We start from the raw sequence: 17697 nt of genomic DNA on the forward strand, positions 1-17697 counted from the left end.
TTGCCTGTGGGAGTGCGAACTTGTATAACCACTTTGAAAATTAGTATGGTAGTTTCTCAGAAAATTAGAAATCAATCCATTTCAAGATCTAGCAATACCACTCTTGGGAATATGCCCAAATGATACACACTCATACCACAAGGATACTTCCTCATCTATGTTCATAGCAGTATTATTCATAATAGCCAGAATCTATAAACAACCTAGATGCCCCTCAACCGAAAAATGGATAAAGAAAATGTGGTATATTTATACAATATAGTACTATTCAGCGGTAAAAATTCAATGGCATCTTGAAATTTGCAGGTAAATGGATGGAACTAGAAAAAAAACATACTTAGTGAGATAACCCACACCAAGAAAGACAAACATGGTATGTACTCATTCATAAGTGGATATTAGATGTAAAGTAAAGAATAACCAGTCTATAGTCCATGATCCCAGAGAAGCTAGGTAACAAGGAGAACCCTAAGAGAGACAAACACGGATCTCCCTGGGAAAGGGGAAATAGACAAGAACTCCTGAGAAAATTGGAAGGATGGTTGGGGAAGAAGGGAGAGCAAAAGTGGGGGTGGAGAAGAAGAGAAGGAAGGAGGACATGAGGGAACATGATGTTCAGATGGTGGAAGTACAAAGAGGGAGAGCAAGGAAAGAGATATCTTGATAGAGTGAGCTGTTGTGGTGTTAGCAAGAAATTTGGCACTAGGGAAATTCCCAGTAACCCACAAGAATAACCCCAGCTAAGACCCTAAGCATTAGTGGAGAAGGTACTTGAACTGACCTTCCCCTGAAATCAGATTGATCACTACCTTAATTGTCATCATAGAACCTTCATCTAGCCACTGACAGAAGCAGATATAGAGATCTACAGCAAAACACTGGGCCGAGCTCCCAGAGTCCAGTCAAAGGGAGGAAGGAGTGATAACATGAGCAAAGTAGTCGGGACCCTGATGGGGATACCCACAGAAACAGCTGACCTGAGGTAGTGGGAGCTCACTGGCTATAGACTGATGTCAAGTGAGGGAATCTGCACTGCCCAAACTAGGCCCTATGAATGTAGGTGATAGTTTGTGACTGTAGCAGTCTGTGGGTCCACTGGTTATGGGGTCCAGGATTTATCCCTAGTGCTCTAACTGACTTTCTGGAGCCCATTCTCTTTGGGTGGATACCTTGCTCAACCTAGATAGATAGTGGGGAGAGCCTTGGTCCTGCCTCAAGTGATGTAACAAATTTTGTTGACTCCCCATGGGAATCCTTACCCTCTCTGAGGAGTGGATGGGGGGGGTGAAAGGTGTTGGAATGGGTGGAGGGGAGGGAGAGGGAACTGGGGTTGATATGTAAAATGAGAAAAGTTTGTTTTTAAAAATGTATAAAAAAGAAAAAAGATTGTTTTTCTATTTTAAAGTCTGTTAGAAAAACACTCCTCTTACTCAATTTGCTCCAATGGGAATTGCATTAATTTTTTAAAAACTGAACAGCAATTATAAATATTTTCTTTCAGAAAATATCAAAGAAGGAAAAGCATCCCAACTAATTTATGAGGCAATTGTTCTCTTGACACCAGTACTAATGACAGCAGCACAAAGGAATAATGCAGGTCGATAATGGTCATGAATATGATTGCAATAAAAGAATAGAGAGATTTTTTTAAATAATAGGTCTTACTGTATCTTGTTTGCTGTGTTCAGTTCATATTCCTGGGACACCTTTTCTTTTCTGAAGGGAAATGGAGGAGGAGTGGATCTGGGGAAAGAAAGAAGGTTGGGGAGGGGACTAGGAGAAAGGAGAATGGAGGGACTGGGAGGGGTGGAGTGAGGGAAACTTCAGTTAGAATGTGTTGTGTGAGAAAAGAATGAAAAGAAAAATGGGAAAGAAAGAAACCATTGAGGAAAGACCAAAAATAATGAAGAAATGAAATGGGTTTTTCACACAAATAGAAACACTTGATTTAATAAATAGGGTTGTCTATTGCCGCTTTTTAGTTGATCATGGATTCTGCCTTTATTTTTGAGAAATTCCTGCATATATACAATACAGCATGATGCCAGCCCCAGTTTCCCACTCTATGTTCCCTCTGACATGTCAGCCTCAGAACTTCGTGACTTTGTTTTTTTCTGTAACCCACAAAGTTCTGTTGGCCATATGTATTAGAGGTGTGGTCATCCACGAAGTGTGGGAGACCTATCAATGGTCACATCTTTAAAAATAATAATTCTCCATCTTCCAGCAATTATTCATTATCGTTAGCTCCTCAGTAATGTATGACCTAAAGATTGTCAATGTTTTTTGGCAATACAGACAATTAATTCTAAAATTCGCATGTCAAAACAAGGGAACTAGAGTAGCTGAAGAAACTTGAGAATAAAGTGGAAAGGATCCATCTAAATAATTTCAAGATATGAAAACATAGTCACTATCATTAGACATTAATGAAATGCCAATAAAAACCAAAATAAGACATCACTACCCACCTAACATAATGGTCAAATTAGATATAACAATAACAACAAATCTTGGTGAAGATTCAGAATCAGTCCGTTATGCATTATTGTTAACAGTATAAATTCCTCTTGGAAGAATTTGATAGTTTCAAATAAAAAGGCAAGTTATGCCTAGTATTTTTGTCTCCAAAATAAGAACTATATTCAAACAAAAGATGTATTTGGAGAGTCACAGTAGTTTTTATAGTAGCCAAAACCTGAGGGAAAAAAATCAGTATTTTTGGCAGTTGAATGTCTAAACAAACCATGTCACCATGCATGCCACAAAATGCTACTTATCCATAAAAGTTAGAAAGCTTTTTAAAAAAATATATCTTATTTTTGTTTAAATAAAGAGTGTGTATTGGATTTTATTAGTACAAAGCTTTCAAGACATACTTAATCTACTCAAATCTTCAGAGAAATGTATTGATGAGTGTACAAGCAAACCCTAAAGTTCCATATGGTGTAATTCTATTTATATTACCTTCCACAAATGGCAAAATTATAGAAATGGAAAATAAGTTATTCACTTCAAGGAACTAAGAGAGGGAAATAATTGGAGTAAAGTTGTTATGGCCATGAAGGCACAACAAGAGCTAGCCACATGATGATGAAATCTACTTATCATTATATCAGTGTCAAAATTCTTCTTCAACATAGTGTTACGGTTTTGCAAGTTAATACAAGATGTTGAAAGACTGGGGAGATAGATAATGGGGCAATAGGTTCTTTGTGTATTGTTCCTTACAACGGCAGTTGCTGAATTATCTTATTACTAAAAAGTTAAGATAAAATGCGAGTTGGTTGCATTATAACTATGCAAGTTATATCTTTCAATAAAGAGTACAGCCATAGAATGAAGTGGAATTTTACATGAATTTCTTTTAATAACTAATAAATGGTAGTACGAGTTTGTCAATATTGGTGAAATCACACAGTTGTTTTAATTTCTATATAAGGTTGGCATAATTAAAGAAGTTCAGTAGACCCAGACTTTGTCCTCTATACAGTCTTAGAGTTGTTCTTAGCCTGCAATAGGTCACCTTACACATTCACTAAGCATCTACTAGTATTCCATGACTAAAGGCAATCCCTGCTAGAAAATAATGGCAGCATGCATTTCACAATTGGTTTACCCTTTTCCCTCTTCACTGAAGGTTTTATGTAAGAAATACTCTAGTAACTAATGGTTCCCAACCTTCCTAATGCTGTGACTCTTTAATACAGTTCCTCATGGTGTGATGACTTCCAACCATAAAATTATTTCATTGCTATAGTTACTTTCATAACTATAGTTTTGCTACTGTTATGAATCATAATGCAGATATCTGATCTGCAAGATATCTAATATATGACACACCAAGGGGTCATGACTAATAGTTTGGGAACCAATAAAGTCTAGTTGTTGAATTCTAAAACACAGATACTAATAAATCTACCTTTATGTTAAATAATAAATAACATTAGATGAAGGAAACTCACTAATTTTACGTAGTACCCATTAGATGTATCCACTCAAATTTTATTTTATTTTAGCAAAGATATGATATAATCATGTTTTTGTTCTGCTTTGGGGGGGTGGGAGGCCTAGATATAGTCACATTTCTTGACCAATAAAACATAAGAATTCTTCAGTATCACTTTCTGTTGGAAGTCTTTACCAACTTATAGTGTTTAAACATGGTCTGCATGTATCATTATAAACTATAACGATATTCAGGGATTAATCAGTTTGTATACTTGAATGACAAAGATGGAGAATAGAATCTCTCATTGATCATGATGGACTATAATATTGGCAAAATAAATCTTTGTCATTCTCAATCATAATTATAGCGTAATTGTGCAAAAAGCTTACAATAGGACACTGTACTGTAGCATAAAACTTTAAATTTCATTTAATGTATTATTCATAGGTGTTATCCATAGCATTGTTTAATCTAAGGCATAAATATTAAAAAAGTAAAATGAAAAAAAAATCAAGTCTTATATGTTTTTGTTTACAGTGAATAAATTACTTATGGTAAATGTACCTATAATAAATAAATGAGAGTCATAATTGCTTTATGATACCAGGCTTTGTATAAGCAGAGCACAAAAAGAGATAATGTATTATATGCTTCCAAGGGATACATAAGTCACTGAAAATATGACTATAACTCTCAGCATTTCCAAGAACTTCAAAGAAGAGACACAAACACTATACATGTTCACCATTCATGAGATCATGCTTCACGGAAGTCATATCAGTTGCTCACCGACGTTCACTAACATTTATCCCTGAATGCTAAGCAAAGACCTTTGATTGCATTACCATGTCTAGCCAATTATCATTTCTCTTTGTTAATGATACATTCCACAGAATTAGGTTAACCTTATTTTCTTAATATTTAAAACTGCCTAATTTCCTCCACTTTTTAACCACAACAATTACATTGATTTATGTCAAATGATCTCAATGCAAAAATTAGCAGAGTCATTTTCATTGTATCAAGGTAATTTAATGGAAGTTTTATGTTGTACTCTAGTCTCTTTGCAGTGTTTAGTTTAGACAGACACTGGGGAAAATAGCACAAGTGATGGCGAAGTCTGGGTTTATTCCTAGTTATAGAAGCTCTAGATATTATAGATAGTTTCCAATAATTTGAGATGCTAAATGTCACATTCTTAAATTTGAGAACATTGGTATTTCTAATATTCAAGCAACCATGTTTTAAATTTAAGCATGCACATAATATAAAATGGGAAAATTTTCACAATCTGGCACTCATCCCTTCTGATCTAAGCATTATATATACATTGATTCTGTTTTATACATATTTAACTGGTTAAGTATCGGGCAAAATGTGTTGACACAAAAAGCATTGTCTTCTTTCCATCAAATTTTATTAAAGGAAATAATTGAAGAAAAAAATTAGGAGCCATGTTTTCCAACACAGATGGAAATGGACCCTGGAACCTCAATCCTCAAATGTGAAGCCCATCTCTAACTCTTTTGTCTGTGGTCATAAATATTGTTCTTATGCTTCAACTTTCCCTTCTTTAAATAAAGATAGATAATTACAATAAATACAGACACGTGGCTATTTTGAGACAGGAACTTCAATTAATTTCTACAGAACTCATAGGATAATATTCAACTCAGAAAATGATAAATGTTAGAATTATGTTTTCTTTAACACAAACATTCCCCCCCCCCACCTCTATGCTGCCCTTGGCCATTTCAGCAAATCTTAGGGACTAAGTGATGACTCAGTTACAATTCTATTTGAGACATTTTGTGACCTTAACCACAACCAAAAACGAAAACTACCATTTAGTTTGAGAGCACTGGTTTCTGCAAGGAAAGGAAAAGACTGTTGTTGATTCAACCTACATAGCTTTTTGGGAATGGGGGTAATAACCAAATAAAGGCAGCAATTTCTCCCTATGCTTTGAAGAGGACTAGAAGGAGTTCTGCCACCCATGCCATGTCCACAGGGCAGAATGAGGAAAAGTTTAAATGATAACCAAAGGACGGCTCAAGTCTCTGACTCAGAAAATGATAACCAAGGGAAGACTCGTGTCTCTGACTCAGAAAATGATTCAGAAAATTGCGCTGCAAGCGCTGAAAAAAAAAAAAACCAAAAAACTGGTCTTGATCAACACTTGGCACACGGTTCCTCTCCAAATACTGTCACTTTTCATTTATTTTCTCTGTTCTTTGTTGACTTCCAAGACCTATCCAGGAATCCTCTAACACACATTGCCACTCGTCAAACATTTCAACTTGAACACAATAATTTATTTAACAAGATCACTTTCCTAGTGATCTTGTTAAAGCTGCTTCTTTGATGGGCCAGTGCTCACATGTCCTGACTCCTCCAGTTGTTCAGTGTTCCTTCTTGTTCCCTACCCAGCAGCAGGTATGAAGGACACTCTTCTCCCCACAGAGAGGCAGTTCCAAATCCTCCCAAACCAGAGGGTTGGGGCAGTGACTGGACAGTCAGGTCAGAAAGCCCACACGACGCAAAAGCAGCAAGAGAATGCAGCTTCTGAAACAAGTATCAGAAATCATAAAGCAGGAATATTTTTGAATCAGTGAAGAGAAGACACTGATAAGAACTGGGGGAATTTATGCCTTCAAAACACATAGCAATTTAGATAAGGATTTTGAAAATGTCATGTTGTGTCAGAATTTTAAAAACATCTTATTTATATTTCATTTTATTTACATATTTATTTTCCTCTGATTTCCCCTCTTTTTACCCTCTAGGTTCGTGGTGCATCTATTAGTCCACTGGTTTAATAGTATTCCTGAGTTGGGGACAAGTCTCAGCATCTATGTCTGTTTCCTATGCTTTTTCTTATGCTCTTTCCTTCTGTTTGTTTATTTTGTCCCATTTTTATTATTAGTTTTTGTTTTATCTTATTTTATTATTATCCCTTAGAAGCCTGTTTGTTTTCCAATAAGAGACAGAAAAGGGGGTATATCTGGATGAGAAGGGAGGAATGGGAACTAGGAGGAGTAGAAGAAAGGGAAACCATAATAAAAATATATTCTGTGAGAAAAAATTTCAATAAAATAAAAAAAGTTTCTAAAAAAGGAAAAAATTAACAAAAAAGAAAATTCAGGTTCAACGTTATGACATTTGTTTCTGGTGGCACGCAATGCTATGACCTCAACGTTGCATTCCAATGTTCACAAATAAACATCTAGACATAATCCAGGCATGGCAGGGACAGGAGGGGCAGGCAAGGGAGAGTTGGGTGATGTCTCGTGTTTACAGATCTGGTTTTCATGGTCACATAATTCAGTTGGCTTTTAGGATCTTTTACTTATAATTTTGAAAGTGTGAGTTTAAAATTATGCAAACTGAATTTAATTCAAGTAAAAAGGCAAGAATGAAAGGCAATCCATGAATGTCAAAACAAGTTGGAACTTTTTTTATTTGGAGAAGCAATTACATTTACTTTAAAAATAACAGATGAAGACTTAAAGAGAGACATCTGTCCCCAACAGTGTATTTTATAAAATCTCTGTGATAAGCTCAAGTGAGGAATGCTCTCTAAACATGTGATTCTGGGGTTGAGCCCACGGAGACTTTTCTTCTCATCGTGGTTCATTTCAAGCAAGTGGAGACACTTAAAAGCGTGTGGATTCAGAACTAGTGAGAAAACTTGATTTCCGTCTTCATTTTTACATAATTGTGTAGACAGTACAGACAACTGGTTAAAAGGGTGGGCATACACAAATGCCCTCAGAATACAGCCTCTCTTTTCATCAGTGGCAGTTGAAAGAGAATTGCATAACTCTTTTCCTTGGGTGCCCAAATCTGTCAGATTGATTGCATTACAGATAATGGAACTTATTAAAAATTCTGCAAGATGAAAATGGTGTTCTGAAGAGCAAAAAAAAAAAGTCAAGTATAGAAAATCCAGTTTTTAAACAAATAGACTGATAACTCGGGAGGCTTATCCCTAATTGTAAGCAAACACATAGCTTGAGTCACCTACCTAATGGTAGTTATGTTAGTGATAAGTCTTAACTACTGAATTTCAACATTGCTGTTCCATGCATTGATCTATAATAACTCTAGGAAACTTTGTGTCAAAAGTAAACTACTCAATGGCACTAAAACTATAAAAAGAAATCAGTGGTGCTGCATGTACCCAACGAAGGGGTTCATCTTCAGGAAGTTTTAGGTCACTGTTCATTCCCCCTAAGCTAAATGGGCTCTGACAGGTAAGAACGATGGAACCCCGGGGAAGCTATTTTGCCTGAATAGCCTTTGTGGGGGAAAGGTGGCTGCTATAATACAGCCCACCTCTTACTCCAGTCGAAGAACCAAGAAACTTGATAAATTAAACAATACTGAACTGTTTAAGATGTGGAGATAATGAAATAAGCAAAGTAATAATAATAACTACATATACTTCAACAATACAGGTATTTATGTCAAAAAGACACAAATCAGAATAAACACTAGAAGTGATGAGCGGTAAAAAGAAGCCTTTAAGGCAAACCTCAACTCAGAAGCTGTTTAGGAGCAAGAATAAACCCATTGGTGTTCTCCTCTATTGCTAGTATACATTCCATGCCCTGTTTCAAGTTCCACCCTTATCCTCCCAAAGCCACCATGTCCCAAGGCTGTCCAAGAGCAAAACTGTAAGGTCAAGCCCTAATGATACCGCGTCCCGGCATGCCTTTGCCAGTCTCCTCTGTTTGGCTTTGGGCAATTGACAGAGTCCTCTCCCTACCTCCCACTTTGGGTACCAGAATGAACATTTCGGCTGTCCTCTGTCCAGCCCAGAACTCAAAAGTGGGCAACAGGCTAGGAAGGCTGGAGGCAGACAGGGAGCCCCGCAGTCCCCACTGCCCACTCGTGCTTAGCGCTTCGCGCGGCCCCGCGCCGCACTGCAAAGCCCGCCCCACGCGGCCGCAGGAGACACCGGCGCGCGGGTTTCCCGGTCAACCCCGGCCTCCCCCACTCCTCTCCAGACTTCCCCAGCCTCAGTGCCATCCCCGGCGGGGGCTGGCCACGCAGCCTCCCAGCATCACAGCCCACGCCAGCGACCCCGAGGGCAGATCCCGACAGAACACCTCATCCCGCGGCGAGGGCGCGGGGAACCGTGGGCAATCCTGGCCTCGGGTGGGCTGCAGCGCGGGGATTCTTCTGCCACGCGCATCCCGCCGCAGCCGCCGCCGCCCCGCGGGCCCAAGGCGCCGCCCCGCCGCCCTGGGAGGCGCCTGCTGCAGTCCCGGTACCCCGCACATGCCGGGCGCGGGTGCACAGGTGGGAACCCCGCGAGTGGGCGCCAGGGCACAGCCCTTCCCCGTCGCCGAGGCTCCAGACTTTGCCAGGCGTCTGCCCTTGCTAGGGCGCCCCGGTCCCTGCGCAGAGGCGCCGCGCGTCCTGGCGCCTCCCGGGCTCCAAGGATCCGGGTTAGGGACAGCGCTACAGCAGAATCCCTGAACCCACTCCTAGCCTCGCACCCCGACCCTCTGAAACCCTGAGTTTTCCCCCACCCCGAGCCGTCAAGGAAACCGTCACCGCGCACACACACCTTGCAATGGACGGGCGCCTGGGTCACCCACTCGCCAAACTCTTAGAAGGTGTCCATCGTCTGCAGGGAGGTGTGGGCCTTGAGTGGGAACCGCTCTCTGATTATTTAGTAATGTTGGAAGTGCCGGGTCCGCTGCCAGAGTTGTGGGTCATGTGGGCACAGCGGAGGCTGGCTGCTGCCTGTACCAGGGTTTCCTGAGGATCCTGAAGCTATGATCTCATCCTCCTCATCCGCCTCCCCCGCCCCTCTCCACGGACGCGCACGCACAGCACACACACACACACACACACACACACACACACACACACACACACACACACCCTCGTGCACACCCCCCGCGCGCGCACACACTCAGACTGTGTGGCACTAGCCTCTTCTCTGTACCCAAATATTTCTCCTGGAAAATACAGTGTTTATACTCCTCATTGAAAAAAAGAGAAAATCCTTCCAAATGAATTTTTTTTCTCCTTCAAAGCTTGATTTATGTGCTTTGTTTATTTTCTACAGTTTTCTACCCTCACGTGCAGGGGTTTGAAGCAGCGTCCGTATTAAAATTAAAAATAATCATCCTTTTATATTGACCCAGATTTTGATACAAACCCAAGAACTCAAACAATGCAATTCCCATTTAAAATAGAGGCAAGGACACGCCGGGTTTGAACATGGAATAGCAAGTATATCTTATAGTGTGAGGTGGTTTTCTATCCCAGGCTGCAAAGATTTCCCAAGCATTACCTCATTTATTTACAGAGCATCTTTGCAGAGGAGGTGGCTGCGAAGGCAAATAGTGTTAACACTTCAGAGTCAGGGAAGCACAGGTAAGACAACATAACCTGTGCAAGCACACACAAGTCGATATCTCACCTTGAATATTAATTACACACCCACCTGGAGATCCCTTATGCATCAGAACCAATTCCTAGAAGACAGGTTGCTGGAAACAGGGAAAACATTACTTTTGTTTTCTATCAACCGGAATTGGAAATCCATTCTACTGCATGTACGTTTGCATATAATCTTCTTTGTGTATTTGCATGTACCTCCAGTTTTATAGTTTTCTATAATTTGATTTCTTTTGTATGTGTACTTCCATACTTATTTGCATTTTTAAATTACCTAGATAGCAATTTCAAGCAATTTTAGTCAGTGGGTTTGGAGTAGTCACCAATTTCAGAATTGTATTTCATTCAAAGCCTTTTAATGCCTGGCATATACGGAAAGCTGCGTTATGTTTTGAAGTAGATGAACAATGTAAGTACAGGGGATCTATTCGCCACCAGCTTACTTTGAAAAGGATATGCTGACTGACTGGGGATGGCAGGCTCCGTTATTTTTGGGTGTTATGATTTGTCACAAAATAGCACAAATTGCAGTTTCTCTTTTCTCTTGGTGGTGTCTGTTTCCTGTTCAAATCCTGTCAATCTTCTGTGTTCCATGTTTGTCAGTTAAGACCTGGCTTCTAAATGGCCAAAGGAGTGTGTTTCACCTGATAATTCCTTGGCTATGCACTGTGCTCACACAAGTTTTATAATTGTGAAAATTCTCAGGGAAAGCACATTTGGTTATTTCTATTCAGGTGCAGATAGAAATTAGCAAAAAAATATCACCTCTAATAATCCAAAGGGAAGAAAAACAGCAAGTGAGAGAGTGGCTTTGGGATAGTAGTAGAAGAGAAATCAGTGCAAAGATGGGAAAGAGGGATCTAAGTTCCAGGAACGAAGAGGGAAGCAGCCTCTCCAGGAACGACCACACGAATTGGTTCTCCAGTACCAATGGTCAGCTCTGAAAACATCCATACAACTAACATGGCACAGACTGAGCAGGGTGTATTTAGGCATATACATATATATACACAAACATCATGGAACAATCATTAATGAATAAATGGTATGGATTTGAAAGAGAGCAAGGATGAGTATAGGGAAGGGTTTGGAGAGGGGAAGGAGAAAAGAAAAATAATATAATTATGTTATAATCTCAAAAAATAAAAAAATGAAATCAGAACAAGTTTAATGTGAATGAAAATATTTTCTAAATTTTGCTGCTTGGAAAATAAATTCTGGGAATTGCAGAGTCTCTTGTTCTCAAACCATCTTTTTTGTTTACTTTGAAAACTTGTGGGAATTTGGTGGCAAGGGCATAAGGTACTAGCCACTTAGGGACTTCCCTGCATTATTTAAATTGTTAAAAATTGAGTGGAGATAGTAAATACTGCAGAAGAAATGAGTAGGCTGGTTTACCAATGAAGTGTCATGGGAAGAATGACAATGGACATGGTGGCAAAGACATAATTTAAGAAGTTAACACTATAATTCAGGGAAAAAACTAGGCACCCAAGGGCACAAAATACATGAAATGGATAATGAAGAGGCGGGCTTGCAAATTGAAAACCATACAGTGATAGTTTGTATTTAAAAATCATTTCGGACTTTCACGTTGCTTTTCAGAAGTCTTCACCGAGCCTTGAAGTAAGTTGAAGTAGCATCTTTGTGGGTTTGACTTATAAGGAACATGATAATTCTCTTTTTTATGTGTGCAATGGAGATTTTTAATGGAGAAAGTATTCTTGATTTATTTTTATTTGTGTATATATGCATGTCTGTGCGTGTGTGCATCACACATGTATGTGGATACCTGAAGAAGCCACACATGATTGGCTTCCAATTGCCCAGTATGAGTGCTGGCCACGGAACTTGGGTCTTCTTGAAGAGCAGATTTTTAACATGGTGATGAACAATATTTATAAACTACATTATTTTTGGTTATATTTAACAAGGAAAATAAATGGTTTAGCAATTTTTTTCATTTTTGGAAAACAGGCTGTAGCTACTAAGAGACTTGCTTGTTCACTATGTGTAGAAGGAAAGCTTGGTGAGTATGCCTGGTTATTTAGTATGTGCTGTTACACAGTAGGTGTGTTATGGATGTATAAGATGGCAATTGTTCTCTATGAAATGTTCATCACTTGTAGGCATACAGAATTAACAGTTTTGAAGTATTTCAGACTCATATGACAGAAAGGTGAGTTCAGAAAAGTTAAAAAATATAAAGATGCAGGGCAGCAATGGGCACACACCTTTAATCCCAGCACCCCGGAAGCAGAGGCAGGTGGATCTCTGTGAATTCAAGACCAGCCTGGTCTATAGAGCAAGTTCCAGGACAGCCACAGCTACACTGAAAAGCCCTTTCATGAAAACAGAAACAAAAACAAAAGACTTGACTGCTTTGTGATTTGGGAACTATCATGGGACTTGAGTACAGACTACAGTGTTGATTCTGCTCTTCCAAGCTGCTGGTTAGATTTCAAAAATGAAAAATGCATTAATAGCTCAATACAAACCAAGGAAATAAATTAACTGAGGTGTGGCTTAATATTCATAGGATTTTTGTCCATGTGCATACAAAATTTTGAGGCCAAGGTGGACTACCTAGCATATTTCTGAAGACTGCCATTGTCCTCCTGTATTATAAAAAACATTGTCTGGTGTAGGCAGAGTTTTTCTATCCTACCAGTCAGCTCTGTCCTGCCAATCAGCTCCCAAATAACCATAAAGAGACTAATTATTAATTATAAATGCTGTCCAGTAGCTTAGGCTTATTACTAACTAGCTCTTACAACTTAAATTAACCCATATTTCTTTTTTATTTTTTTAATTTATTTATTTATTAAAGATTTCTGCCTCCTCCCCTCCACCGCCTCCCATATCCCCCCCATCCCCAATCAAGTCCCCCTCCCTCATCAGCCTGAAGAGCAGTCCAGTATCCCTGCCTTGTGGGAAGTCCAAGGACCTCCCACCTCCAGGTCTAGTAAGGTGAGCATCCAAACTGCCTAGGCTCCCACAAAGCCAGTACGTGCAGTAGGATCAAAATCCAGTGTCATTGATCTTGACTTCTCAGCAGTCCTCATTGTCTGCTATGTTCAGCAAGTCCGGTTTTATCCCATGCTTTTTCAGACCCAGGCCAGCTGCCTTGTTGAGTTCCCGATAGATCATCCCCAATGTCTCAGTATGTGGGTGCACCCCTCGCGGTCCTGAGTTCCTTACTCGTGCTCTCTCTCCTTCTGCTCCTTATTTGGACCTTAGGATTTCAGTCCGGTGTTCCAATTTGGGTCTCTGTCTGCTTTCATAGCCCAATGAAAATAAATCTCCAGGATGATGCCTATATGTCTTTCTTTGGGTTCACCTTCTTATTTAGCTTCTCTAGGATCACGAATTATAGGCTCAATGTCCTTTATTTATGGCTAGAAACCAAATATGAGTGAGTACATCCCATGTTCCTCTCTTTGGGTCTGGCTTACCTCACTCAGGATAGTGTTTTCTATTTCCGTCCATTTGCATGCAAAATTCAAGAAGTCATTGTTTTTTACTGCTGAGCAGTACTCTAATATGTATATATTCCATACTTTCTTCATCCATTCTTCCATTGAAGGGCATCTAGGTTGTTTCCAGGTTCTGGCTATTACAAACAATGCTGCTATGAACATAGTTGAGCATATACTTTTGTTGTATGATAGGGCATCTCTTGGGTATATTCCCAAGAGTGGTATTGCTGGGTCCAGGGGTAGGTTGATCACGAATTTCCTGAGAAACCGCCACACTGCTTTCCAAAGTGGTTGCACAAGTTTGCATTCCCACCAATGGATGAGCGTGCTCCTTACTCACAAACCTCTCCAGAAAAGGCTATCATTGGTGTTTTTGATTTTAGCCATTCTGACAGGTGTAAGATGGTATCTTTTTTTTTATTTTTTATTGAAAAAAAATCCTCCTCCTCCCAGCCTCCCATTTCCCTCCTCCTCCTCCCACCCCTCTCCCTCTTCCCCTACTCCTCTCCCCCTCCCTCTCCAGTCCAAAGAGCAGTCAGGGTTCCCTGCTGATGAGAAGCCAAGATGGTATCTTAAAGTTGTCTTGATTTGCATTTCCCTGATCGCTAAGGAAGTTGAGCATGACCTTAAGTGTCTTTTGGCCATTTGAGCTTCTGTTGAGAATTCTCTGTTCAGCTCAGTGCCCCATTTTATAATTGGGCTGATTAGTTTTTTACAGTCTAGTTTCTTGAGTTATTTATATATTTTGGAAATCAGACCTTTGTCAGTTGCGGGGTTGGTGAAGATCTTCTCCCAGTCAGTGGGTTGCCTTTTTGTCTTAGTGACAGTGTCGTTTGCTTTACAGAAGCTTCTCAGTTTCAGGAGGTCCCATTTATTCAATGTTGCCCTTAATGTCTGTTCTGCTGGGGTTATATGTAGGAAGTGGTCTCCTGTGCCTATGTGTTGTAGAGTACTTCCCACTTTTTCTTTTATCTGGTTCAGTGTCTTCGGACTGATATTGAGGTCTTTAATCCATTTGGACTTGAGTTTTGTGCATGGTGATAGATATGGATATATTTTCATTCTTCTACAGGTTGACATCCAGTTATGCCAGCACACTTTGTTGAAGATGCTCTCTTTTTTCCATTGTATATTTTTAGCTCCTTTATGGAAAATCAGGTGTTCATATGTTTGTGGTTTAAAGTCCGGGTCTTCTATTCGATTCCATTGGTTGACTTCTCTGTTTTTATGCCAATACCAAGCTGTTTTCAGTATTGTAGCTCTGTAATAGAGTTTGAAGTCAGGGATGGTAATGCCTCCAGACAATCCTTTATTGTATAGGATTGTTTTGGCTATCCTGGGTTTTTTTGTTTTTCCATATAAAGTTGATTATTGTCTTCTCCAGGTCTGTGAAGAATTTTGATGGGGATTGCATTGAATCTATACATTGCTTTTGGTAGAATTGCCATTTTTACTATGTTGATCCTCCCAATCCAAGAGCAAGGGAGATCCTTCCATTTTCTGGTGTCCTCTTTAATTTCTTTCTTCAAAGACTTAAAGTTCTTGTCAAATAGATCTTTCACTTCCTTGGTCAGAGTTACCCCAAGATATTTTATGCTATTTGTGGCTATCGTGAAAGGTGATGCTTCTCTGATTTCCCTCTCTGCTTCCTTATCCTTAGTGTAAAGGAAGGCAACTGATTTTTTTTAACCCATATTTCTTATCTACATTCTACCACACCATGGTACCCTTTTTCAGCACGGCAAGTTTATCTCTTTTCCTCTGAGTCTGGTTGGTGACTCTGCCCTTTTTCTTCACAACCTCTCTTTGTCCACAAGTCCCGCCTAACTTCTACCTGCCCAGCCATTGGCCATCTAGCCCTTTAGTAAACCAATGAAACAAAAAATATTCACAGTGTACAAAAAGATTGCTCCACAGCAGCCCACCCTCTTCCAACAGATGTTCTGATTTTTGTTTTTGGACTCCCAGAATGTTCAGCAACTTTCTCCTATCTATTAAGATAACCTTATGCTGGAATTCACCAGACATGAGATGTCACATTCTGACGCCTCACAGGAGTGTGTGAATCATGCCATAAGCACTCATAACTGTGGACCACATCTATGACTATTATGTTAATAAGCAGCAAGGGTATCCCTTCTGTTTTCTTATGTGTCACTTCAAGATGCGTATGTATATAAAATTAGTATGTAATTGCCTGAGATACTCTGCCCATGAGGCCTGGTACAGTCAGCTATTAGGGAGCTAATTCCAAGACTGCAGATTGTCCCCTTATAATTCATGAGATCACCTTCCAAGACCCCTAATAGTTATGTGAAACTGAAGTGTACTGAGCCATATATATACCCAGACATTACAGGCTTATAACCAACATTCTGTCGTTTCCCTTAAAGGACACATTTTAGGACTTCTCTTTGTCATATCTAAACTAACAATCTAACCATTATTTTATTTTGGGGCCATTATAAAGTATAGTACGCATTGTTTGAAGATGAAACAGAATGCCAGAGGGCTACCGAGTGATTGAAGTGAGCACACACAGGATTGACACCGTAGGATATTTCACACTCCAGGCAGGACAGAGTTAGATGGGGAATTATTCTGTTAAGTTACTTTGCATGGGATGTTACCTAAACCTTGTAAACTGCTAGTTTCTGGAATTATACAGTCATGACTGACTTCGGGTACTTTAAACCACACCAAGGGAAATCTCAGGTAAGAAGACAGTGCTCCATCTCCCACCTAGGCTCCTCTCTCTTAGGTAATGATGACTTCTATCCTTGGTTGCTCAGTCAGGGTCTCTCCTCTGTTGATCTTTCCAACACCTTCAGAAGACTTGCTACTTCCCTCTGTGATATTCTCCTGGGACTGGGTTATTTGTGTTTAAAAGGAGAATGCAACCTAAATACAGGTATGTGTGGTTATATTTTTTTGCTTCCTAGTGTTAGAATGTAAAAAAACCTTACCATTTTAAGTAGCTATAGTTCTAGCTTATAAAAGCGATTTATTAAATACATATTATGGTGGCTCACATCTCTCAATGGCATTATGCCAGCATTCTCTTATTCAGGTATCATTCATTTTCTCAATGGACCATAAACAAAACACAAATGTTGTAAATGAAACATTAATGCACTATCACAATGAGGGTTTAGAGAAGAAAAAGCTTGTTGCTGAATGCTATTCTTCAGGAGGTGCTTGGAAAGTGCCTACTTTGCTGATAAAACCGTTTCATCACTATTTTTAATTGCATCTGGGTTGAATTGCTTGTAAGTGAATGCCTAAGAACATAACCAAGGATAAAATTGAGTAAATCAGGAATATCAATGGAAAATAAATTTGATCAATGTAATGGATTCATCCAATTTCTTTAGACAAGGAAAAGACCCCACTCAATGCAAATTTAACACAATTGTTACTCCTGCTTTCTAGGGAAGTGTCAGATGTTTGGGTGATCATTTAGTAACAATAAAGGAATAGCTACAAAATGAAAACTCAAAACAATTTTATATGTGAAAGTGGTTTGCTTTTTTTTTTCTTCAAGTGATTCATTCTGAATAGGAAATAGGTCAGGATTTAAGACAGTGTCTCAGAAAGACCAGACTGGCCTTGAACTTGTTATATAATCAAGGGTGCTGTCTTGAACCCTTAAGCCTTCACCCCTTGAATGCTGGGGTTACAGGTGTTACATTGATCAGTCAGTAAATCTTTCAATACCATGTAAACTGAACAAAATTCTTCAATTTCAGGGTAGGCAGATGGCACGGATTCACTGAGCAACACAAAGTGAACGCAGTGGTATTTTGTAAACTTTAGTTTGTTTGCTTCATATTGTTTTGAGTGTTA

General features: G+C 39.5%; 1 protein-coding gene across 1 annotated transcript in view; it reads right to left on the bottom strand.

Annotated features, from left to right (window-relative positions):
* Window positions 1-9890, bottom strand: part of Dtna (dystrobrevin alpha) — a 367583-nt gene extending 357693 nt beyond the window's left edge. Inside the window, exon 1 of the mRNA XM_075969194.1 lies at window positions 9531-9890. The gene's annotated coding sequence lies outside the window, so the exon portion shown is untranslated. The remainder of the gene's footprint in view (window positions 1-9530) is intronic.
* Window positions 9891-17697: the final 7807 nt, after the last annotated feature.

Source organism: Microtus pennsylvanicus, chromosome 4, assembly GCF_037038515.1.
Source record: "Microtus pennsylvanicus isolate mMicPen1 chromosome 4, mMicPen1.hap1, whole genome shotgun sequence".
NCBI classification, from domain to species: domain Eukaryota; kingdom Metazoa; phylum Chordata; class Mammalia; order Rodentia; family Cricetidae; genus Microtus; species Microtus pennsylvanicus.